Source organism: Sapajus apella, unplaced genomic scaffold (assembly GCF_009761245.1).
Source record: "Sapajus apella isolate SASKATOON/1434 unplaced genomic scaffold, GSC_monkey_1.0 scaffold29, whole genome shotgun sequence".
Lineage (NCBI taxonomy): Eukaryota > Metazoa > Chordata > Mammalia > Primates > Cebidae > Sapajus > Sapajus apella.
In genome coordinates, this window is record NW_022436969.1 from 14,183,891 (window position 1) to 14,209,431 (window position 25,541).

A 25,541-nucleotide genomic window follows, 5' to 3' on the forward strand; every position below is an offset into this window, starting at 1 on the left:
GGCCCCACCTCCAACACTGGGAATTGCATTTCAACGTGAGACTTGGAGGGGACAAAATATATCAGTACTTCAGCTGGGCTGAATTGGGATTTTATTCTGTTCTGGTCCCCAAACTGAGAGAAAGTGAATCTGAGGATGTTGGCAGTTGACTTCCCAACCTCATGAGGAGACTATCTACAAGCAGAGGCCCAAGATGGGAGGCATTAAAAACACAAAGACACACGTACACAAACAAAAACACACAAACAAGCAAACAACACATGATGACACTGCCAGGCTCCCAACGTCCAGATTTGCCTGAAGCTGGATCCACTTTTGGATGTTTGAGTTCCAGGAAGTTTTTTTTTTGATAAAATTTGTGTGACTTTAAACCATGGTTTTAAAGCATGTTTGGAGTCATTCCTGCTGCCTGCTGTCCAGGGGTCGGTCACTGGACTTCCTGAATCGTGTTGGTGTCTCCTTGAAACAAAGACCCATCGAGCTGTCCTTGTCCAGGCTCCTTCTTTACCCCTTCAAGCCCTCCCTGAGGACACAGGTATTACCTTTCTCGGGAGTGTTCCTGTGGTTGTAGCTGCTCCAACAGCTCAGCTGGGCAATGAGGAGAGACAGGTGACTCACTCTTGCCTTCTCCAGCTGGGAATGCAGGCTGGGTGGGGGAATACCTGGGGCGCAGAGCTCTGTGTGTGTGTGTGTGTGTGTGTGTGTGTGTGTGTGTGTGTGTGTGGTTGGGGGGGGATACCTTGATGCTGAATTGCTCCCTGCTGGCTCAGAGGTTACACTCCTGTAGCTGTCAGGGCTACACCATGGTCCCCTTCCAAGCCAGGGCTCCTCATTAGGGGGCTATGTCGGACACCAGACATTTACCCTAAAATTCATCTTTTATGACACCTCCTTATCATAGCTGGAGATCCCCAAATGACAAACATAAAATTTGTTATGCCTCTAATTTTAATTTATTGTTGAGGTAGGGGTGGGACGTTTTTTGGAATAAGACAAGGGCATGTAGTCGCCTCTGAGGCTGACTTCATGACAGTCGTCAGATTTAAAGATTGATGCATGTTAGATACCAACTTTTCAAAGTGAGCTTAGACTTTTGATCATTCTTTTACCAATGAGAAAATGTAAAGAGATTTGTTCAAGTTCACAACAGTTTACTTACCTTGAATTTATTTACTTGAATGCTACGATGGGAGCACTGATTTTCCTCTGCCAAGCACCCCTTCCTTTGAAGAAAAGATTTCTCCCTTTACTCAGTGCAGTGATTCTGGGGGTGCCTCAATTGCAGCACCAGATGCTTCCCAGTTGACGCCAGGAGTGGGAAGTGCTCCAATCAGGGTGTCTACCCATCAATAATAGTGACTGCAAAGGGTGGGCATGAGACCATGTCATAGCAGAACTGGGCATAGAAGTAGCTGAACTGAGTTTTAAAGTTTGTTTCTAGTACTTGCCTCTTGCTGTGTTTTAAATCCACATTTCTCTGGTTACCATGAGGCTGAGTATCTTTTTGGGGGAACAATTCATTGTTATTAATATAAAATAAATATCTATTCTAGTTTCAAAATCGTAATACCTGAAGTTGCTAATTTTAAAAATGAATTTAAAATAATTACTTAATAATTCTGCCTTGACTAGGACAATGAAGTGTGACTTTAAGAAGCCATATTTAAATTCAGCATCATTTGCTCACAGATCTTTCCGAATTTGTTCTTAAAGTTTCTGGAACTTTCTCGTCTGTAAACTACAGGAATTACTGAGCCACATGAGAGAGCTTCTCTGGGACAGGCAATGGGAAATTAACAAGGATTTTAACTCTTGAAAGTGAAGGCAGACTTTTCATCACTGTTTTACTAATGAGAAAATCCAGCCCAAAGTTCTAAAGGGATTTGTGTGAATTCAGCACAATTACTTGGACCACATAACAACTCCTTCCCCTCCAGTTTAGCTCAGAAGAAACAGGCTTCTGAGCACTGAGGTATGAGGAGTCAGACTGTTAGTTGCTGTTAGAATTGGTCTTTGCAGCTACTAAAAGTAAACGTCTGGCACAGATGCTATTGGTCCTTAATATCCTGTGATTTTAGGAAAATTCCAAAAATAATTTGAATTTTGTTCAATGTATTCAGAAATTAAGCATGTTTAATAGAGTTTATTACTTTGGCAGAGTAAGGGTCTGCTGATTTAGTATCCCTATAAAATATATATAACATGTGTCGGTAAATCATTGCCTGTTCTTTTTGGAACAGGGTCTCACTCTGTGGTCTAGGCTGGAGTGCAGTGGTGCGATCATATGGCCTCAAACTCCTGGGTTCAAGTGATCATCCCAGCTCAGCCTTGTAGCTGGGACTACAAGTGTAGGCCACCATACCCAGCTATTTTTTAATTTTTTGTAGAGACAGGGTCTCACTATATTGCCCAAACTGGACTCAAGCTCCCGGCCTCAAGCAATTGGCCCATTCTGGCCTTCCAAAGTATTGGGCTAAATCATAGCCTTAAAGCATACTTAGCATGCTACATTATTGGCCAGGCATGGTGGTTCATGCCTGTAATCCCAGCAGTTCGGGAGGCCAAGGCAGGCAGATGACTTGAGGTCAGGAGTTTGAGACCAGCCCGGCCAACATGGTGAAACCCTGTCTCTACTAAAACTCCAAAAATTAGCTGGGTGAGGTGGCACATGCCTGTCATCCCAGCTACTTGGGAGGCTGAGGCAGGAGAATCACTTGAACCCAGGAGGCGGAGTTTGTAGTGAGCCATGATCTGGACTCCAGCCTTGGTGACAAAGCGAGACTGTCTCAACAACAACAACAAAAGAATACTACATTATTTAAACTGATATCTATTTTAACAAAATGTCTATAATTAGAAGCAGCTGATGAAACTAAATCCAAAGTTATGACAAGAGAGACTCGTTCTCAATTGCAGCTGTGTTGCCTAGAGAACTTTTAAAAACATGTTACCAGAAAGTCATTCCAGGAGAGGTAAGGAGGTCCCCTTCTCATTCTTACTGTAGGATTCTTGCAGGGGCTGGGCCAGAAATTAGCACTCCTAAATATTTCAGAAAGGCCAAAAGTGTTAAAAAGTATTTTGTGCCAAAGAATACCTGTTTTCCCAGGTGTGGTGACTCGTGCCTATAATCCCAGCACTTTGGGAGACCGAGGCAGGCAGATCACATGAGGTCAGGAGTTTGAGACTAGCACGGTCAACATGGCAAAACCCCATGTCTACTGAAAACACAAAAATTAGGCAGGCGTGATGGTGTGCACCTGTAATCAGGAGGCTGAGGCAGGAGAATCGCTTGAACTTGGGAGGTGGAGGTTGCAATGAGCTGAAATCGCGCTGCTGCACTGCTGCCTGGGCAACAGAGTGAGACTCTGTCTCAAAAAAAAAAAAAAAAAAAGCGAATGCCCGTCTTTGCATCAGTGAGTGGAACTGCATCATTAGTGGGAAAAACTCAGGACGTTGCATGCATCTTTTGCCTTCAGGAAGGAGCTACAGTAAAGAAACAAACACAGCTGAAGGAAAAGAAGGAAGAAAACATAGCTTTCCTTAGAGATCTTTTTACTTCAGAGAAGTATATCTGGTTGTCTGAAGCCAACCAGAATTTGAAAAGCCATATTATTTGTCAAACTAGGAATAGTATTAGTGGAGGAAGGAAAATGAAGGATTCAGCAGAAGATAAAGTTGGAACTCAGAGCTCAAACCATCTTCCTGCCCATCCTCTTCCCTCTCTTCAGGATCTGCCATGCCCTCCCCACCTCCCACTAGAGTGGCCAGGCTCACTTTAAAGACTCAGTTGAGATGCAGCCAAGAAACAGGAAGTAAATTTTTGATACCTTCCCACCCGAGATTATTGCATTCGTTTTCTATTGTTACTGTGACAAATTACTGTACATTTTCTGACTTAAAACAACACTAATTGGCTGAGTATGGTGGTTCATACCTGTAATCTCGGCACTTTGGGAGGCCGAGGAGTGAGGATCAGTTGAGCCCAGGAGTTTAAGACCAGCCCGGGCAACATAGTGAGACCCCATTTCTACAAAAATAAAAAGATTAGCTCAGAAGGATGAGGTGGGAGGATTGCTCTAGTCCAGGAAATCGAAGCTGCAGTGAGTGGAGATCACACACCAGCCTGGGCGACAGAGCTGGACTTTGCTAACACAAATTTAATATGTTTCAGTTCTGGAGGTTAGAAGTCTCGAATGGGTCTTCTTGAGCTAAAATCAAGAGGCTGGAGGGGCTGCATTCCTTTCTAGATGCTCCAGGAAGAATCTGCTTCCTCACCTCTTCTGGGTTCTAGAGGCTGCCGAGACTCCTTGGCTCATGGTCCCTTCCTCCATCTTCACAGCCAGCTGTGGCCGATCAAGTCTTCTCCCAATGCATCACCCAATATTGGGTCCTCTGCCTCTCTCTTTTACATTAAAGACCCTTGTAATTACATCGGGCCTATCCCTGTAATCCAGGATAATCTCTCTATTTTAAGGTCAGCTCATCAGCAGCCTTAACTCCCTCCTGACACATAACCTGACATACTCACAGGTTCTGGGGATTAGGATGTGGCTATCTTCAGGAGGACATTCATCTGCCTGCTACAATTATTATTTTGAATGTCCTTATTGCTACAAAACACCACTTTTTTTTTTCAATTTTGATTTTTGAGAGGGAGTCTCATTCTGTCACCCAGGCTGGAGTGCAGTGGTATAATCTCTGCTCACTGCAGCCTCCCGGGTTCAAGTGATTCTCCTGCCTCAGCCTCCCGAGTAGCTGGGATTACAGGCGTGTGCCATCATACCCAGCTAATTTTTGTATTTTTAGTACAGACAGGGTTTCACCTTGTTGGCCAGGCCAGTCTTGAACTCCTGACCTCAGGTGATCCGCCCACCTCGGCCTCCCAAAGTGTTGGGATTACAGGCGTGAACCACTGCACTCAGTCCAAAACACTACTTTAAGTAGCTACATCATACTTTATTTAAAATTTTCTTGATACACTCCTGGCATCAGTTTTTCTTTTCCTGTAACAAGTGATACTACAACAGACACCTTTTAGACATCATTTTATCTTTTGGATTTCTCACTGGGATTGTTGGAATAAATCATATAATATTTTATGACTTAACACCTGTAGCTATATTGTTTTCTAAAATAGCTATAGTAATTTCATACTCATTTCCTGTATATTAGAATATTACCTTCTGTAAACCTATGTTGATACTGCCTTTTAGCATTTAACACCATTTTCATTTCTTTGGATATCATTGAGGCTGAACAATGTCCATAGTGTAAGTTTTAGTGACAGAGATTTTTTGGCCTTTTTTTGGTGACTTTGTAACTTTATTTAATGTATTCAGTGATCAGTGCTTACCTCTCATCCACTTTAACTGTCTGTAGATTTTTGAAAGTGATCAAAGTATAGAGCTTGTTTGGTGAATCTTCATCCTAATTATGTTTTCTGGACACCACATACGGCTATGGTAGGGCATATTTCTTATTCCTTTAGCCCAGACAACTTTGTTGAGTCTGGCATCAATGCGCACATCTGGAGTTCCCATCTCCTTCATGGCAAGTTTTTGGATCTCTCTGAGTGCCCAAGGGGCATGCTTCTTGAAACCCCCACTCTATATATATGCTTGTGAATATTGATGGTAGAATGGCCTTTCTTCTTGCCACCCTTGTTTGCTGGAGTCCTTCTGCTGGGCCCAAGTTGGAAGCTGTTTTTGGCTTTCTTCATCACTACTAACTCAGCACCTAGCATGGTGCCTCACATGGCAGTAAATACTCAGTGAATATTTGTGGAATGAATGGATGACTGAAAGAGCATATTAAAGTGAGTAAAAGCTGTATTTTTTATTTTTATTTTTCTAGAGACAAGGTCTCCCTCGGCCTCGCAGGCTAGAGTGCAGCGGTGCGATCATAGCTCTCTGCAGACTCCCAGCCTCAAGCCATCCTCCAGGTGTAAGCCACTTAGCTTGGCCAAGAGCTTTAAAGTCAAAGGAATCTGGCTCAAGTTTCCCAATGTTTACACACAGTGATTTCTTTAATCTTCAAAACAATCTTTTAAAAAAAAAAAAACAAATGGAGTTTCATTCTTGTTGCCCAGGCTGGTGTGCAATGGCGTGATCTCGGCTCACTGCAACTTCCACCTCCCAGGTTTTAAGCAATTCTCCTGCCTCAGCCTCCCGAGTAGCTGGAATTACAGGCATGTGCCACCATGCCTGGCTAATTTTTGTATTTTTAGTAGAGACGGACAGGGTTTCTCCATATTGGTCAGGCTGGTCTTGAACTCCTGATCTCAGGTGATCCACCCACCTTGGCCTCCCAAAGTGCCGGGATTACAGGCCTGAGCCACTGCACCCGGCCCACAACAATCTTATAAGGTAGGTACTATTTTTGATATAGTCTCCGTCTTTCAGACAAGAAAACTAAAGTATGGAGAAGTTAAGTAACTCTCCCAAAGCCACACAGCACGCGGAGGACAAGGACTTAAGCCCAGGTGATGAACTGTGGCTGCAGTAGCTAAGTTCTTTTTACTTTACTTTTATTTTATTTTATTTTATTATTTTATTTTGTTTTGTTTGAGACAGAGTCTCACTCTGTCTCCCTGGCTGGAGTGCAGTGGAACGATCTTGGCTCACTGCTACCTCCACCTCCCAGGTTCATGCGATTCTCTTGTCTCAGCCTCCTGAGCAGCTGGGATTACAGGCTTGTACCACCGCACCCAGCTAAGTTTTGTATTTTCAGTAGAGATGGGGTTTCACCATGTTGGTCAGGTTGGTCTTGAACTGCTGATCTTGTGATCCGCCTGCCTCAGCTTCCCAAAGTGCTGGGATTACAGGCATGAGCCACTGTACTGGCCTTTTTATTTTTATTTTTGAGACAGAATCTCACTCTGTCACCCAGGCTGGAGTGCAGTGATGTGATTTCGGCTCACTGCACCTCTGCCTCCCCATTTCAAGTATTTCTCCTGCCTCAGCCACACAAGCAGCTGGGACTATAGGCGCAGGCCACCGCACGTGGCTAATTTCTGTATTTGTAGTAGAGACAAGGTTTCCCGATGTTGGCCGAGCTGATCTCAAACTCCTGATCTCAAGTGATCCACCCACCTCAGCCTCCCAAAGTGCTGGGATTACAGGCGTGAGGCACCACGCCCGGCCAGTAACTATGTTCTTAACCCGGCACAGCTTCTCCAATGTACCAGTGTCTACCTAATAGGATTGTTACTGGGATTAAAAACAGAATAGAACCAAATGCTTTTATGCCAAAACAGTGCTTGACCTATAATAAAGCACAATACAGTTTTGTTCCTGGTCATTCATAGCACTATCTTATTATTATTGTTATATTTTGTGGCTTGTCTATAGCATTTTCCCTTTGTATATTAGTTTCCAAAAGCTTTAGTTGTCTATTTTTAAGTGGTTTATATAATAAAAAGTTATTTCTCTTTAAAGTGTTCTTATTTTATATATGAAGTATTTGTCATCACTAGATGAAATGTTATGTATGTTGATTCCTGTTTCTGTTTCTATTCCAAGAGATTTCCCCCTGTGATTGACGCAAATGAAAACAGACCTCCACGGGGAAATACCTGCCACTTACAACCATGCCTTTTTCATTGCATAACAGTGTGAATGTACTTGCTGCAAATTACCAAACTGTCACACCTAAAAATGGTTAAAACAATATTTTACCACACCGCAATAATGGCAACAAAGCAAAAACACCTATTTTTCACGTTTAATTGAATCTTAAAAGAGCAGGACTCTAGATCTATAAACATCTCTAGCAGAGATAAATTTTCTAAAGAGCTTAAACTGTTGGCCAGGCTCAGTGGCTCACACCTGTAATCCCAATACTTTGAGAGGCCAAGGCAGGCTGATCACCTGAGGTCAGAAGTTCAAGACCAACATGGTGAAACCCCATCTCTACTAAAAATAAAAAATTAGCCAGGTGTCATGGCACGCGCCTGTAGTCCCAGCTACTTGGGAGGCTGAGGCAGGAGAATCACTTGAACCCGGGAGGCGGAGGTTGCAGTGAGCCGAAATTGTGCCACTGTATTCTAGCCTGAATGACAGAATGAGACTCCATCCCCTCTACCAAAAAAAAAAAAAAAAAGCTTAAAATGTTTTTGTACTGAAAAGATGCCAATATTATGCATACCCAGAAATTCTGTCCGTTAATATTCTCTTGATAATACTTTATCTTTTCCTATTTTTTTCCATGCATTAAGAAATCGATCCCCCCCAACACATACACAAAAGTAAAGTGGGTAAAGGGAAAATTCCTGAAATATTGCTATTAAATGTTTAAATATTTAGAAGTATTAAAATATACGCAAGAGTTTGCACAATTGTTCTCATGATTAAGCAAAGAAGGATTTCTTGGCCGGGCATGGTGGCTCACGTCTGTAATCCCAGCACTTTGGGAGGCCGAGGGAGGGGGATCACCTGAGGTCAGGAGTTCAAGACCAGCCTGGCCAACATGGTGAAACCCCATCTCTACTAAAAATACAAAAATTAGCTGGATGTAATCCCAGCTACTCAGAGGCTGAGGCAGGAGAATCTCTTGAATCTGGGAGGCAGAGATTGCAGTGAGCCGAGATGGCGCCACTGCACTCCAGCCCAGGCAACAGAGAGAGAATCTGTCTGGAAAAAAAAAAAAAAAGGATTTCTCATGCATTGTGTTTAGCTAAACTACAACATTAGACAGACAATACCATAGTGTGACAGAAATAATTGTCTTATGTGTCATAGTCAGTGAATCATTAAATAAGCAATGACATGATCATTTCCAGTAGAAGCCGCCATTCATTTCAAAATCACATCACATTGCTTTAGAAGAAAACTTTAAGATGGTGTACTAAAATTATTCATTCAGAAGCCAAAAATTTTCAAATGCTTCCTCTCTATCTCATCACTTTTTTTTTTTTTTTTTTTTTTTTTTTTGAGACAGTGTCTTGCTCTGCTGCTCACGCTGGAATACAGCCGCATTATCATGACTCACTGTAACCTCGAACTCCTGGGCTCAAGCAATCCTGCCACCTCGGCTTCCTGAGTAGCTGGGACGATGGGCATATGCCCCCACACCCAACTGATTTTTACATTTATTGTAGAGGCAAGTTCTCGCTATGTTACATAGGCTGGTCTTGAACTCCCAGCTTCAAGTGATACTCCTTCTCTGCCCCCTAAAGTACTGGGATTACAGGTGTGAGCCATCGCACCCGGTCTTATCACTTTGAATAATACATTTTAAATCTGTGAACCATTATTTTATAAAAGTTATACAGACTGCTCTAGGGAAAACTAAATACTATTCCTACTTTAAGGAAAAGTATTTGCTAATGATAAACGTTTTTTTAAAAATTATAATTAGCCAGGCATGCTGACATAGCCCTGTACTCCTACCTACTCGGGAGGCTGAGGCATGAGAATTGCTTGAACCCAGGAGGTGGAGGTTGCAGTGAGCCAGGATGGTGCCATTGTACTCCAGCCTGGGTGACCAGTGAGGCTCTGTTTAAAAAAAGAAGAAAGAAAGGAAATTATCAGAAATTATTGCCATAATTAGCAAGTACATAGTCATTGATGTATGATGGAAAAGATAGATTCTAAGGTAAATTATCACAATTCTGCAAACTATCCAAAGTAATTTTTTACAATATAAAAATATTATATATTAAAGCACATTAATCTAAATAGCATTCCCACTAAAACGAACCAGGCTGCCTAGAAAAATGTCTAATTTCAGTTTTGGAGCAGGGAAAGTACAACAAGGTAGGCCTGAATCATTTTGTTCCAGACGATAAGAAAGTGCTCAAAACACAGAGACAAGTCCAAAAGACACAGGAGCCGAGTGCAGTGGCTCACACCTGTATTCCCAACACTTTGGGTGGCCCAGGTGGGAGGGTCGCCTGCAGCCAAGAGTTCAAAACCAGCCTGGACAACATAGTAAGACCTTATCTCTATAAATTTTTTTTTTAATTGACTGGGCATCATGGTCCACACCTGTTGTCCCAGCTTCTTGAGAGGCTAGGGTAGGAGGATCCCTTGATCCCAGGAGTTGGAGGCTGCAGTGAGTGAACCACTGCACTTTAGCATGAGTGACAGAGTAAGACTCTGTCTCCATTTAATTAAAAAAAAAAAAAAAAAAAAAAAGACACAGGAGTCTACTAGAATAGGCTTCTGCTGGCCAAATTTGGAAAATTTTGAGCATCCAAAAAAAAAAAAGTGTTGGCAACAGATTAAAGCAAATTGAATTAAAACAGGAGTCTAGGATTCTCCAACAAAAGGTGGGGAAAGGAGAGGCTCTTATTTACAGAAGAATCTCAGCTAAGAAATACAGAAGGAATCATAGATTTTGAAAATCCCTATTACTTCACCAATTTGATGACTGATTCCAGCAAGTATCAACGACGGATGCTAAACCTATAGGTAAAAATTGCGGGGACCCAGTGGATACACGCTAATCCAGATATCACAGGTTATTGATTAATTGCAAAGAGGAGAGGAAGATATCTGGCACACAATATCTTAGCCAAATGATCAACTATGACATCCCTGATGTTACGGCAAACTGGCATAACGCACCTGCTGGTACAGGAAGAACACACTACCGCCTGGGCCAGCGTGAATAATCTGAATTTAATTCTGAGACAATCTACAAAACAACTGACCTGGACATGGACACTTTACAGGTTGTATCTCAAAAGAAAAAAAAAAGGCAGCAGAGCTGCTTAAAATTAAAGGAGATGAAAGCTACATGACATTAAATGCAATACTTGATCCTAGACTGAATTCCTGATTTTTTTAAAAAAGAAGAATTTATGAATGGCATTATTGGGACAACTGGGAAAACTTGGTTATTGGTGGTTACTTTAACTATTTCAATAGTAAGTAACATTTTTTTTTTTTTTAAGACGGGGTTTCACCATGTTGGTCAGGCTGGTCTTGAACTCCCGACCTCAGGTGATCCGCTCACCTTGGCCTCCAAAGTGCTTGGATTACAGGCGTGAGCTACCATGTCCAGCCTGTAAATTTTTGATAATAGTATATCAATGTCAAATTTCTTGAATGTGATCAAGGTATAGTGGTTACATAGGAAGAGATCCTTTTTCTTAGGACTGAGGAATTAAATACGAATATGGTTTAACAATGGAAATTCTTTGTGCCATTTTTTTAACATGTCTATAGGTCCAAAATTTTTCAAAATAAGAAGGTTGGGAAAAATTACATTAACAAAACTCTAGTAAAAGTTTCTTTACTATGCTTGGTTTATTTATCCATATTTTTTTTTTTTTTTTTTTTTTTTTTGAGATGGAGTTTCACTCATGTTACCCAGGCTGGAGTGCAATGGCGCGATCTCGGCTCACCGCAACCTCCGCCTCCTGGGTTCAGGCAATTCTCCTGCCTCAGCCTCCTGAATAGCTGGGATTACAGGCACGCACCACCATGCCCAGCTAATTTTTTGTAGTTTTAGTAGAGACGGGGTTTCACCATGTTGACCAGGATGGTCTCGATCTCTTGACCTCGTGATCCACCCGCCTCGGCCTCCCAAAGTGCTGGGATTACAGGCTTGAGCCACCGCGCCCGGCCTATTTATCCATATTTTTGCTTAACGTTGTCTTACCTTTGTTGACATAAAAGGAGAAGACTGTGGCACAAAATATGATTTAAGGAGTTTCCCTGAGCCAAAGAGTAGACAGCTGCCCAGAAGACACAGACCCAAGAAACCTTGAATGTGAGCTCCCTTCAGCCTTTGTTACAAGCAAGCTTTTAAAGGCAAAAAAAGAGGGACAGAGAGTGAGCTGATACAAAGGTGTTGTCAAAAATTCTCATTGGTTTACAGAAATAACAGGGATTAGTGATTGGCTATACACTGTTAAACTATAGGGCCTGTGTTATACTGCCCAGTGTGGCATTATTAGGTTAATTTATAGGTACCTGTGGCAATAGCAAGCAGTTTCAAGAGATGAATACGTAGCTCAAGGGGCACATGCCTGTTGTCTCATTTTAATGGCTCTCTGGGCCTGATAATTTAAAAAGACTTGCATACCTCAGATAATAGATTTTTTTCTAAGCCAGGTATTATGGCTCAATCCTATAATCCCAGTGGCAAGCATGAGGCTGAGGTGGAAGGATTGCTTGTGTTCAATAGCAACCTGGGCAAAATAGGGAGGTCTCGTTCCCCATAACCTCAGAATTTGAAGAATTAGCCAGGCATGGTGGCTCACACCTGTAGTCCCAAGTTACTCAGGAAGCTGAGGCGGGAGGACCTTTTGAATCTGGCAGTTTGAGGCTGCAGCGAGCCATGATCAAACCACTGCACTCCAGCCTGAGTGGCAGAGTGAGACCTTGACTCTTGGAAAAAAATTCTTTTTTTTTTTTGAGACGGAGTCTTTGCTCTGTCGTCAGGCTAGAGTGCAGTGGCGCAATCTCAGCTCACTGCAACCTCCAACTCCTAGGTTCAAGCGATTCTTGTACCTCAGCCTCCTGAGTAGCTGGGATTACAAACACAGGTCACCACACCCAGCTAATGCTTGTATTTTTAGTAGAGATGGGGTTTCACTATGTTGGCCCAGATGGTCTCAATCTCCTGACCTTGTAATTCACTCGCCTTGGTCTCCCAAAGTGCTGGGATTATAGGCACGAGCTACCGCACCCAACTTTGCTTTTCTCGACCTTGTCTTTGTGAAATTTTATGTTGAGGCTTGTAAGTTATTTTCTAGTACTTTAAACATAGTAATTATTTTGGACCACATTAAATAGACAATTAATACAGTTAAATCCCATGGCCTGAAGTTTATTCTTTTGGTAAATCAAGGAAATTGTAAAGAGCAAGCCTTCCACCTTGTTGGAATGTGGCCATCACGGGCCATCATGTTGCATGGCTGGATGGTGAATGAGAAGATGAACTTGGGGTCAGGAATTTTAAAGCTGGAAGAGATCTTAAAGGTTACGGAGAAAGTGAAACACCTTGGCCAAATTAAATTTACCAGACTTTAATTGAGAAAAGAACAATTCGTGAACTGGGCAGCCTTCCGAGCTCAGAGGAGGCGCAAAGAGACTCCAGCACAGCCACATGTTGGAAAGAGATTAATAGAGAGAAAAAGGAAAGTGACAAACAGAAAATGGAAGTGACATACAGAGACGGTCAGACTGGTTACAGCTCCGTGTTTGCCTTATTTGAACACACTTTGAACAGTTGGCCCTCTTTAATTTGCCAAAACTTGGTGATTGACACAAGAGTAGGTTAGTCTGTTTACCCTTCCGTTTAAGTTATGGTTCACTATGTACAGAGAAACCTTTAGGCCAAAGTTAAAATATGTAAGCAGGCTGCTTTAGGCTAAGCTCGGTTTAACAGTTATGAATACAGCATGGGTTTTGCTGTTACGTGGCTCAGTATCTTCTGGGCCATTCTGACATGTACAACCTCTGGAAGTGACCTTTGATCTGAGGGGACTGGGAGATCCTTGATAAATAGTATCCCCTCTGTCCTGCCATGGGACTACTCTGGGGTGTTATATATGGCTCCTCAGAGACTTTTCAGCAGGATTAAGCTCCAGTTACCTAGAGCAATGAACAGTTTGAAAATGCACCCTTCCCCTATCTCATCCTTTCCAGTTCTTCCCACTATTAGAACCACCTCCCAACATCAACGATCTGCATTTGAGCAGATATCTCAGGCTCTGCTTGAAGACACTCACATTCCATAGAGCCTTCCTGGTGCCTCTGAGTCCTGGGCTTCTCCGTTTCTCTAGAGATAATTGTCTCACTTCTCATTGATGCCCTGGTCTGCCAGGGTTAGGAGCACATCCAAATTCCCTGCCAAGGTAGTGGAAACTCCTTCGTAAGCTTACCACCTTGCAAATATTTGTGGATATTTGCTGTGTCCTTTTCCCATTCTCTTTGCTCTTGTAAGTTTCAATGTTTTAATTTTGTATTGTTATTTTAGCTGGAGAGCAATGAAATATACAATAACCAAACAGTTTCAAAACTCATAGATGGACTGCTGAGTTTCAAAACTCAGCAGAATGGAAGTGACAAAGTGAAGATTTAGTGAATTTGAAGACAGAACAAAAGAAATGATTAACCTAATGACAGAGAGAGAGAAAAAAAAAACAAGCTTCAGGTTTCAGGTATTATTGGGACTATAACAAAAGATCAACCATTCATATCATTTGCCATTTTTTGGCTTCTTTTGAAATGTTTTTCATGGTATTTCTCCTTTTTGTGTTGTTATTTTGTTATTGTTGTTGCTAAAATAATGAATTGCATTGTTTTTTGTTGTTGTTGCTGCTGTTTTTTTTTTTTTTTTTTTTTTAGAGATGGAGTCTCACTCTGTCTCCCACACTGGAGTGCAGTGACATGATCTTGGCTCACTGGAACCTCCACCTCCTGGGTTCAAGCAATTCTTCTCCCTCAGCCTCCTGAGTAGCTGGGGTTACAGGCGTACACCACCATGCCTGGCTAATTTTTGTGTTTTTAGTAGAGATGGGGTTTCACCATGTTGGTCACGCTGATCTCAAACTCCTGATCTCATGATCCACCCTCCTCGGCCTTGCGAAGGTCTGGGTTTACAGGCATGAGCCATGGCACCCAGCAGATTGATTTTTTTAAAAACAGTAGGCCAAGCTTGCATTATCTTGGTGAGGATATATTACCCTTTTTGTTTATTGTTGAATGTTATTTGCTAATATTTTATTACAAATATTTCAGCTATATTCATGGAGTTGAAGGAAATCACATATAATAAAAAAATATGAAAGTAACAATAATCTAGATTTAAATGCATGTGTTATAGTAACAAAAACCAAGGAATACTTGGCTTTTAAGAAAGGCAGACATGTATTATGTCTCTTATCTTGAATGGGGGTAGAGAGTTGGGCATAGCACCATTTCACTTTTGGCTTTGTCATTTACAGAAATGCTGATTTATTTGAAAAGCTTTTTTTTTTTTGAGATGAAGTTTCACTTCTGTCGTCCAGGCTGGAGTGCAATGGCACAATCTCAGCTTACCACAACCTCCACCTTCTGGGTTCAAGAGACTCTTCCGCCTCAGCCTCCCAAGTAGCTGGGATTACAGGCATGTGCCACCACATCCGGTTAATTTTTGTATTTTTAGTAGAGACAGGGTTTCTTCATGTTGGTCAGGCTGGTCTCGAACTCCCGACCTCAGGTGATCCTCCCACCTCAGCCTCCCAAAGTGCTGGGATGACAGGCACAGGCCACCGTGCCCGGCTGAAAAGCTTAAAGGTAGTCGCTAGCAGAATTTAAAAATCAGTTATGAGATAAAATAACACAAGAAAGATCAGCTATCAATTATGAGTATAAATAAAGTCCTTATGAAAGGACAAAGACTCTCAGACTGACTAGAAAAAACAGCATCCAACTCCAAGTGTATGGTATTTTACCGGGATGTCATCAAAAATAAGTATCAGAGGCCAGGCACGGTGGCCCAAGCCTGTAATCTCAGCACTTTGGGAGGCCAAGGCAGACAAGGTGAAACCCCATTGCTACAAAAAATACAAAAATTAGCCGGCTATAGTGGCGCAGGCTTGTAATCCCAGCTACTCTGCAGACTGAGGTGGGGGGATCACTTGAGCCTGGGAGGCAGAGGTGGCTGTGAGCAGTGACTGTACCACTGCACTCCAGGCTGGGCAACAGCCTAAAAAAAAAAAATCAGAAAACATTAAAAGTGCTTTATTTCCTAATTTTCTAAAAACTTAAAAGTGAGACGCTGAATTTTTTTTATGCTTTCTTAAGTATGCTGCTTTAAAAACAACTGTGTTAGACTATTAATATAACACGTTATAGTAATACATTTTCTTTCTTTCTATTTTTGAGAAGGAGTCCCATTCTGTCGCCCAGGCTGGAGTGCAGTGGCTCAATCTTGCTCACCGCAACCTCCCCCTCCCACGTTCAAGCGATTCTTGTGCCTCAGCCTCCTGAGTAGCTGGAATCACAGGCACGCACCACCACGCCTGGCTAATTTTTGTACTTTTAGTAGAGATGGGGTTTCATCATGTTGGCCAGGCTGATCCTGAATTCCTGACCTCAAGTGATCCTCCCACCTTGGCCTCTCAACGTGCTGGGATTCCAGGTGTGAGTACCACGCCATGCCGGTAATAAATTTTCTACTATTGAATTGTTCTGTAGTTTCTGATAGAAATAAGAAAAGAAAAGATGGTCAAAGATTTATCAGACATGCCTAAACAAAAAGTAAATGCAGAAAGCAACGGTAACAATACTAATATATAGAGAAGAAATCAAGGCAAAAGCCTCAAAGGAGATACAAATGGTTATTTTATTTCACTTTATTTTTTGCTTCTTTAGAGAGAGAAACTGTACTCTAGGGAGCAACGATAATATATAACCTTATAAAATTTAAAGTTTAATTTTGCCTTTGCCACAGCCATAAGCCCAGATGTTCCTGAAAGGAAACCACTGTTCCATATTTTAATAAAGGTTACACTTTATGTACTTGAACACAGTGGATACTATTGTGTCCAAATATAAATGTGGAAGAAGAAATGAATAGAATGCTACAGGATTGATTTATTTTTTAGAGATGGGGGTCTCACTATGTTGCCCAGAGTGAAGTCCAGTGGCTATTCAGAGGCCTGATCTCCTGGGTTCACACAATCCTTGCACCTCAGCTTCCCAAGTAGCTGGGACTACAGTATGGAATATTTTAATTATCATTCTCAGTCTCTGACAAATTTCACAGGCAACAAATAAACTAGACTATGGATGTTACCATAAAATCAACAAACTTACTTTAATAGCTGCATGTTATGTTATACAATGGAGAATATACTTTTTTCCCAATGGAAATGAAATGTACTAGTCAACAAAGAATATACTGATAAAATTTAACAGCAGAAAATATATAGCATACATTATCCAACTACAATCTGCTAAAACAAAAAAACTAGTAATGAAATTTTAAACTCTAAATAATCAAGATACTTGGAATTTTAACTATAAATGTATTTAAACATTAATATGCATTACACAGAGGAAGAACTAGATTCTAGAATCAACTTCCTTCAAAATTTTTTTATTGTAGACATATATACACACAAAAAAAAAATGAATTAAGCTTCGGTTTTACAATGATACAAGAAAAACAATGATTTTTATCCCATGAAGGAAAGGCATATAAATTTTGTTTTTTAACCTTATGAAGTTATAGACTGCATGAAGTTACATATAAATGTACAGGGGACATAGTACTAATGGAAGAAAGTGACATTTTCCTTGAATGGATTTGTTTTTTGCTGATTTTTATCATCATGGCCATTGAAATTAATAAGAGAAAAAAGAAAAAAATGAAATAGCAAACACTTCAACAATTATCTGGCACATATTCCAGATAATCTATTAGCTATAAAGAAAGAGAAGTAAGACCAGGCGTGGTGGCTTACACTTATAATTCCAGCACTGTGGGAGGCCAAGGCAAGAGGATCACTTGAGGCCAGGAGTTTGAGGCCAGCCTGGGCCAACATAGCAAGACCCCGTCTCTAAAAAAAAAAAGCTGGCCAGGCACAGTGGCTCAGGCCTGCAATCTCAGCACTTGGGGAGGCCAAGGCAGGCATATCACAAGGTCAAGAGATCAAGACCATACTGGTCAACATGGTGAAAACCCATCTCTACTAAAAATACAAAAATTAGCCAGGCATGGTGGCACACACCCATAGTCCCAGCCATTCGGCAGGCTGAGGCAGGAGAATCACTTGAACCACAATACAGAGGTTGCAGTGAGCCAAGATCATGCCACTGCACGCCAGGCTGGGCAACAGAGTGAGACTCCATCTCAAAGAAAAAAAAAATTAACCTTTAAAAAAGAAGAAAAAATAGAAGTGATGGGAGACTGAATAAACAGAAAAACTTGTCAAGATGTGACTAAGCTAAATCATATTTTCCCAACATGATAATATTATTTTGACATCATATTCCACAGTAAGAAGTGGCAGAGCTTTTGTTTTTGAGTCAACACCTTTTGCTACTGCAAGATCACATCAATTGTGGCTTCCACATCCATTTCCAATGGTGCCTGCAAGGGTGTCTGATCAGTGGTGAATCAGAGGAGGATTTGCTCTTTCCCCATGACAAAGCCTGTTGCTCTAAGTCAGCTTTTATTAGTTTACAGCTGTGTGACTTCCAATCTTTTTCTTTTCTTTTAATTAATGAATTTTTTATTTTTGTAGAGACAGGGTCTTGCTATGTTACCCAGGCTTGTCTGGAACTTGTGGGCTCAAGCAACCCACCCATCTTGACCTCCCAAAGTGCTGAGATTACAGAATTGAGTCACCATGCCTGGCCATTTCTCTGCACCAGAGAAATACTCTGCCCTGAGGACTTCACATTAATATGATTGTTGTTTTAGTGGTTGACTCACTTCTCAGAATTTGCCTCTGTCAGGGTTGATGCCAGAGTTCCCTGTGTTGTGACTTCACAAATGAGACACCTGAAGAAATGGTGCTCTTGCTAGGAGTCACAGACTAATAAAGTGAAATGGAGGAGTCCATTTAGGTTTTCTCCTTTGTGGTTCTTTGTATATTTAGGCTTTCTCCACTGATTCCCATGACTAGTCTACATCTATTCTGTTTTATAGGATAGGTTCTGTTTTTGTTGGGTTTCAAGAACTGATTAGAGTTATTTAATGAGTCCTCTAATTCATTAATTTTTTTTTTGTTGCTATTCATTTATTTCTTTTAAAAAAGAATATTGCTGTCATCCTTTAAAAAAATTTTTTTTATTGCTGGGTGCAGTGGCTCATGCCTGTAATCTCAGCATTTTGGGAAGCTGAGGCAGGCAGATCACCTGAGGTCAGGAGTTCGAGACCAGCCTGACCGACATGGAGAAACCCTGTCTCTACTAAAAATACAAAATTAGCCAGGTGTAGTGGTGCATGCCTGTAGTCCCAGTGACTTGGGAGGCTGAGGCAGGAGAACTGCTTGAACTCGGGAGGTAGAGGTTGTGGTGAGCCAAGATCACACCATTGCACTCCAGCCTGCGCAACAGGAGTGAAACTCCATCTCAAAAAAAAAAAAATTATTTGCTTATTGAATTTTTTAAAAACACTAGGACCCCACTTTTAGTATAATAACCATATATACAACATTTTCCGTAGAATCAGAGAGATCTTTAGGGAGGAAACTGTCATTCTATGACACTAAAGCCTTCCCTGCCACTCAAAGGAAACTGTCTCCAGCACCACAGTTCCATAGATTCTCCTGGAACTTTTTTTTTTCCTGGACCCCCTTAAATCTGTCACTGCTTCAAAAGATTTCATATTGTTCGAATTTGATTTTTTTCCCCCTTTTCCTTTTACAGGAGCAAAGTTTTCATTAGGAGTTGCATAGTTTTTAAAATTCCTACATGTCAGAAGAAACCTTTTCCCCTTCTCCCACTTTGATGCCAGTAAGACTAGAACTAGAAATGTAGTTTCAAAAGCTCTCTGGAAGGGAAGAGAGAAGCAAAATGGAAGGAGAAAGGAGGGGAAAAAGAGATAGAGTTAAACTGGCTCAAAAATTCCAGTGACATTCTTAAATAACTTATGATTGCCCCATGGCCCTTGTTTTGGTTGTATATGCTATGTAATAATTCTAAAACTTAGTGGCATAAAGCAATGCCCATTTATTTTACTATCTCCAATGATTCTGTGGGTTAATTGGGTTCAGTTGGGCTGGTTTTCTGCTCCCAGTGATGTGGGCTGCTTCTGAACTCATCAGGGATTTCAAACGGACGGCTCCCTCCAATGCTGTCAGGGATGCTGGCTGTTAGCTGGAGGACCCTCACTTGGCCCTTCTATGTGGCTTCTACTTTCCACAGCATGACAGCTTGGGCTGAGAGTTTCAAGAGGAAGGAAGTGGAAACTGTCTGTCCTCTCCAAGGCCAGGCCTTGAACTGGGCTGCTGCCTCTCTCCAATGCTTTGAATTTGTTGACTGTAGAGCTTCTCCAGAGGCTTCTTCAGGAAAATTCTCTCTTCCATCTGATATTTTAGGCTGTGGTATTTCCCCTTTTTTTGTCCTGAAAACGTGTCTATATCTTCCATATTTACTTGTAGCTTTGCAGTCTGGTCTGCTTTGCTTTCTAGCACTCTGCCATTTTATTGTCTTTGGCATCTTTTTAAAAATTTGTCTTTCTTTGAGACAGGGTCTCACTCCGTCACCCAGACTGGAGTGCAGTGGCCCAATTAGGGATCACTGCAACCTCAACCTCCCAGGCCCAAGTGAGGTAATCTTTCCACCTCAGCCTCCTGAGTAGCTGGGACCACAGGCATGCACTGCCACAGCTGGCTAATGTTTTGATTTTTCATAAAAACAGCGTCTCTCTATGTTGCCCAGGCTAGTTTTGAACTCTTGGGCTCTACTTATCTTGCTGTTTTAACCTCCCAAAGTGCTGGAATTACAGGGATGAGCCACCATGCCTGGCCTCCATTTGTAAATTCTTAATTTGGTTATTCTTTCAGACAGCAGAGTTGCTGTTTCATGGACATTTTTTCAGGAAGATTTTATTAAGGCTAAAATTATAAGGTTCTTGCATATTTAAGAATGTATTTCCCATGCCTTTATAATTGACAGATATCCTGGCTACATAAGAATTCTTGTGTTCTATTTTTTCTTCTCAACATTTCCCATTATCTTGTTCATCTAGTGTTGCTGTGGAGTCTAAAGCCTCCCTGATATATATTCTTTCCCCTTAAAGGTGACAAGTTTCTTCTGCCTGGATGCTTCTAAAACTTTTCTTATCCTTGAAATTACTTCATCAGAAATGTCTTAATCTTGGTAGAACTCATGACTTTTTTCTCCGTAGATTGTTTTAACCTGAAGATTTAGATCTTTGCTTTCAGGAGAATCACCTATGAAATATTTGAATAATTTTCTGTTCCAAATTTTTGTTTGTTTTTCCCTGGGAATGTGTATTATGTGTGTGCTGAATCGTCCTTGTTTCTTTTCACATCTGTGATTCAGATGTTAGCTAAAGTCATGTGGCCCTTTGAGATCTAAATTACTGGTTAAGTCCCAGCCAGCTCCAAGACCTATAAAAAACCATAGGCCTCACAATTTCAACTAAATCCTGTCTCTGTTTCTCTTCATATTCCCACAGCCATAAAACTCATACCTAGGCTGGGTGCGGTGGCTCACACCTGTAATTCCAGCACTTTGGGAGGCTGAGGCAGGCAGATCACCATGTCAGGAGTTTGAGACCAACCTGGCCAATTTGGTGAAACCCCATCTCTACTAAAAATACAAAAATTAGCTGGGTGTGGTGGCAGGTGCCTGTAATCCTAGCTACTTGAGAGGCTGAGGCAGGAGAATCACTTGAACCCGGGAGGTAAAGGTTGCAGTGAGCCAAGATTGTGCCACTGCCCTCCAGGCCTGGGTGACAGAGCAAGACTCCGTCTCAAAAAAACCACAAAACAACAACAAAAAATCCTCATACCTTTTTTAAAAAATTGGTTTTCCCAAGAAATCAACTAATAGCAGCTTAGTTAAGCTTTGAGGGTTTGTGGCCTTCTGCTCCTTGTTTCCTCTATCATAGATGGTGGCCCCAGTCACAAATTCTGCCCCCGCTGTGTGTGCAGAGTAACTTCTCTCCTTAAAACCTTCTTACCAATTTACCAAGCCTTGAATTGGGTATGGGGTGGGGTTGGGGAACTTAGAACTCATTTCTACCCTTACAACCTGCTCAACTGAAGGCTTTAGTTACAGGTGAACTCAGGTGTTCAAATGATGTCATCAAGATTCTGTTTCCCACTCTTCCTCTCAGGTTATGTTTGTCTCTGCCTCTTTTTGCATTTGGCCTCACTCTCTTCCAACACAAATATGTTAATTACGTGTGGCAGGAGAGATGGCTTCTGGTAGTCCCAATCCTGTGTATAACCTTACAATTCATGGTATAAAAGTGAGACACTCCCTTCCTTTCCCAGTATTTTCTATATTAAATTTCTTGAAAGAAATATGACTGGACTTGATTGGGTCAATGCCCAATTGCATTGTGTAAATACGGCTGGGGTGGTGTGGTTGGACGGGGGTGGATTGTACACCCACTCCATAGCCAGTCCCATGAGAATCATACGGGATCTGTGAAGACCAATTCTCCAGTGTAAAGAGGAGCGTTTTGTTGAGAAGACAAAAGCAACAGATGTCTACTACACCTCATGGTGTTTGGTATGGAGATGTGCCCTAGCTGTATTCCCCTTCCTTGTTGTGGATCATCCTGCCTCTAGTTAGGAGTTATTTTCACAGCCTTTCAGAACCTTTTCATTTAAATATATATGTGTGTATCCTGTTAAAGATGTGGGGAACTTGCATGGGCTTGTGTTTTCATCTCTTTTGTGATTCTTTTTTCTTTTTCTGTCTTCCCAGCAGATTTCAGGGAGAGGAGTTAACAGTGGGAAGTTACTTTTATGAAAGGTCTTTTGTTTGTTTTTGTTTTGCTTGCCTGTGAAATATGGTGGAATAAATAAGAATGGGGGACGACTGAAGGGAAAATGACCTCATAAATGCCAATCTTTCCGAGGGAAATTAGAGTTGCTGCAGTGGGTTCACATACAAGGGGCTCAGTGAGTTACAACCAGGCAATTCCATGGGTAAAAATGCCCAATCAGCTATATATCTGAGTCAAAGAAAAATCTTGCTTTGAAGCTATACATTGAAAGCAATACACACCTATTAAGCACTTAAAGATTTGCCAGGCACTGAGCTAAATACTGAGTATAAACATGGGTGATTAAAACAGATAATGTTTTAAGAGCTTAAAATCTTGCTTTTGTGTTGAATATATCTTTTACTTCCTCTGTGCACTCTATTTGTTATTGTAAGTGATGATTTTAGATTTTACAGTATTTCTTTTCCTTTTTAAAAAATGCTTTTATGTGTAAAGTAGCCACCATTTAGTGAGGTCCTGTCGTGTTATATACACTTTATCTACCCTATCTCCAATCCTCCAAAAAACCCTATCAGGAAAGTGTGATTATCTCCAGTTTACAGATGAGAACAGAGGTTTAAGGGGCTATGTTGATTCCTCAAGGTCAAGTGGCAGAATTTAAAGGAAATAAATGCAGTTTCTTAGATATCTGCACTCCCGTGTTTATTGCAGCTTAAGTCACAATAGCCAAGGTACAGAAACACCCTATACAAATGTGGATGAATAAATGGGTGAAGAAAATGTGGTGTGTATGTGCGATGGAGTGTTATTGGGATTCAAGAAGGAAAGAAATCCTGCCGTTTGTGACAACCTGGAGGACATTATGCTAAGTTGAGTAAGACAGACACAGAAGTGTCCCCATAATCTCACTTATATGAAGAATCTAACAGAGTCAAACTCATAGGAGCCAGGGAGTAGAACAGTGGTTACCAGGGGCTGGGGGGTAAGAAAAATGGGAGATATTGGTTAAGAGGTATGAAGTTTCACTTAAAAAATGATTAAGTTCTGGAGATCTAATGTACAGCATGCTGACTATGGTTGACAATACTGTATTATATACTTGAAATTTGCAGAGAGTGGATCTTAAATGTTCTCATCATACCACATAAATGATAGCTATGTGAGGTAAGATCATATTGTTAATCAGCTTGATTATGGCAATCATTTCATGATGTATTTCATGGCGTATATCAAAACATCGCATTACATCTTTAATACATATAATTTTTCTTTGTCAATTATAGCTCAATAAAGCTGAGGGACAAAACCAACTGGCAGAGCCAGGTTGGAAGCTGTAATCTCCAGTCTTTCTCCAACTGTAGTTTCTTCCTCATGGCTTTTCTTTGCATGTTCTCATCTCTGGCTCCCTTGGGTAGCTGCTTCCTGCTCTCATATGGTTCCTCTTCATGACCCAGTTCACCTTTTCCCATTGGCCCACACCATAGTATCTGGCCTGCCTTAAGTCAGGTGTCCATCCTTGGTCCAATCACCTTTGAGTGGTGTGGGAGAGCTTATTAGAGGCAGAAGTCTCCTTAGAAGAGGATGTCAATGTTCATTCTCTCTCCTGATGCCATGTGAAGAAGGACGTGTTTGTTTCCCTTCCGCCATGATTGTTTCTACTCCAGCCCGGCTCTTGGACTGGCCCCAGGTTCTGGCCCTGGGGGTTTCAATCCAAAGCATCATTCACTGTGTGGCATGTTTGGCAGCTGGACCCAGCTCACTGTCCTAGGTAAGCCCAAGGCTCCCCACTTGGTCACTCTGTTCCTGCCCTCCTCAGAGGTGCTCCAAGCTAACAAGGCCACCCTAGTGTGTCTCATGAGTGACTTCTATCTGAGCACCATGACAGTGGCTTGGAAGGCAGATGGCATCATCATCACCCAGGACATGGAGACCATCAAATCTTTTAAACAGAGCAACAAGTATGCAGCCAGAAGCTACCTGAGCCTGATGCCTGACAGTGGAGATCCCGCAGCAGCTACAGCTGCCGGGCCATGCAGGAAGGGAGCACCATGGAGAAGACGATAGCCCCTTCAGAATGCCCTGGTCCTCACGCCAACCATGGGGGCCTGGAGCTGTAGGATCCCAGGGGAGAGGTCTCTCCTCTCAACCCAAGTCATCCAGCACTTCTCCCTGCACCCAATAAACCCTCAATAAGTATCCTCACTGTCAACCAGAAAAAAAAATAAAATGAAATAAGAAGATGTGAACACTGGTGAAGATCATTGGCCTTCAACACAGACATACCTAAATGCATGATCTCATTAATTTGTTAATATGACTTTATTGAATTTTGTGTGACAGCTGGCAGAGGACTTGCTGAGAGTCATCTCATGCTGGTGACAAAGCTAGTCAACATCTGAATGAGCTCAGTATCGAAAAGTGACAGGCCAGGCTTGGTGGCATGCACCTGTACTCCCAGCTACTCAGGAAGCTAGAAGGGGGGATTGCTTGAGCCCAGGAGCTGGAGTCCAGCCTGGGAAACATAGTGAAACCTGACTCTGTTTTTTTTAATTTTTAATTTTAATTTTTGTGGGTAAGTGTGGGTATATATACATTTATGGGATACATGAAATGTTTTGATACAGGCAGGGAAAGACTTTAACTCTTTAAAAAAAAGTGACAATCTAAATGTCAGAAAAAGGAGTGGTTAAGCAATTATGTTACATGTTTTGATACTAAATAATCATCAAGAGTTATATTTTCAGAAGGTTTTGATTACATGGAGAAATCCCCAAAATATACTAAGTGGAAAAAAAAAAAGAAAAGCATAATTAAACTCTAAATGCATCATATATTAAATGAGCATAATGTGCATTTTAAAATGATTAGAAGGTAATATGAAGTTAAAACTAAAAAACAGATAAAAGACTGGGCACAGTGTAATTCCAGCACTGTGGGAGGTCAAGGCAGGAGGACTGCTTTTGCCCAGGAGTTCAAGACCAGCCTGGGCAACATGGCAAAACCTCGTATATACCAAATAATACAAAATTAGCTGGGTGTATGGTGTGTATCTATAGTCCCAGCTACTCAGGACTGGGAGGTTGAGGCTGCAGTAAGCTGAGATTGTGCCACTGCACTCCAGCCTGAGTAACAGGGCAAGACAGTACCTAAAAAGAAGAAAA

The 25,541-nt window shown here is 41.5% G+C and overlaps 1 pseudogene; it reads left to right on the forward strand.

Annotated features, from left to right (window-relative positions):
• Positions 1 to 373: 373 nt before the first annotated feature.
• Positions 374 to 24,497, forward strand: LOC116561350 (annotated as a pseudogene).
• The last annotated feature ends 1,044 nt before the right edge of the window (positions 24,498 to 25,541 follow it).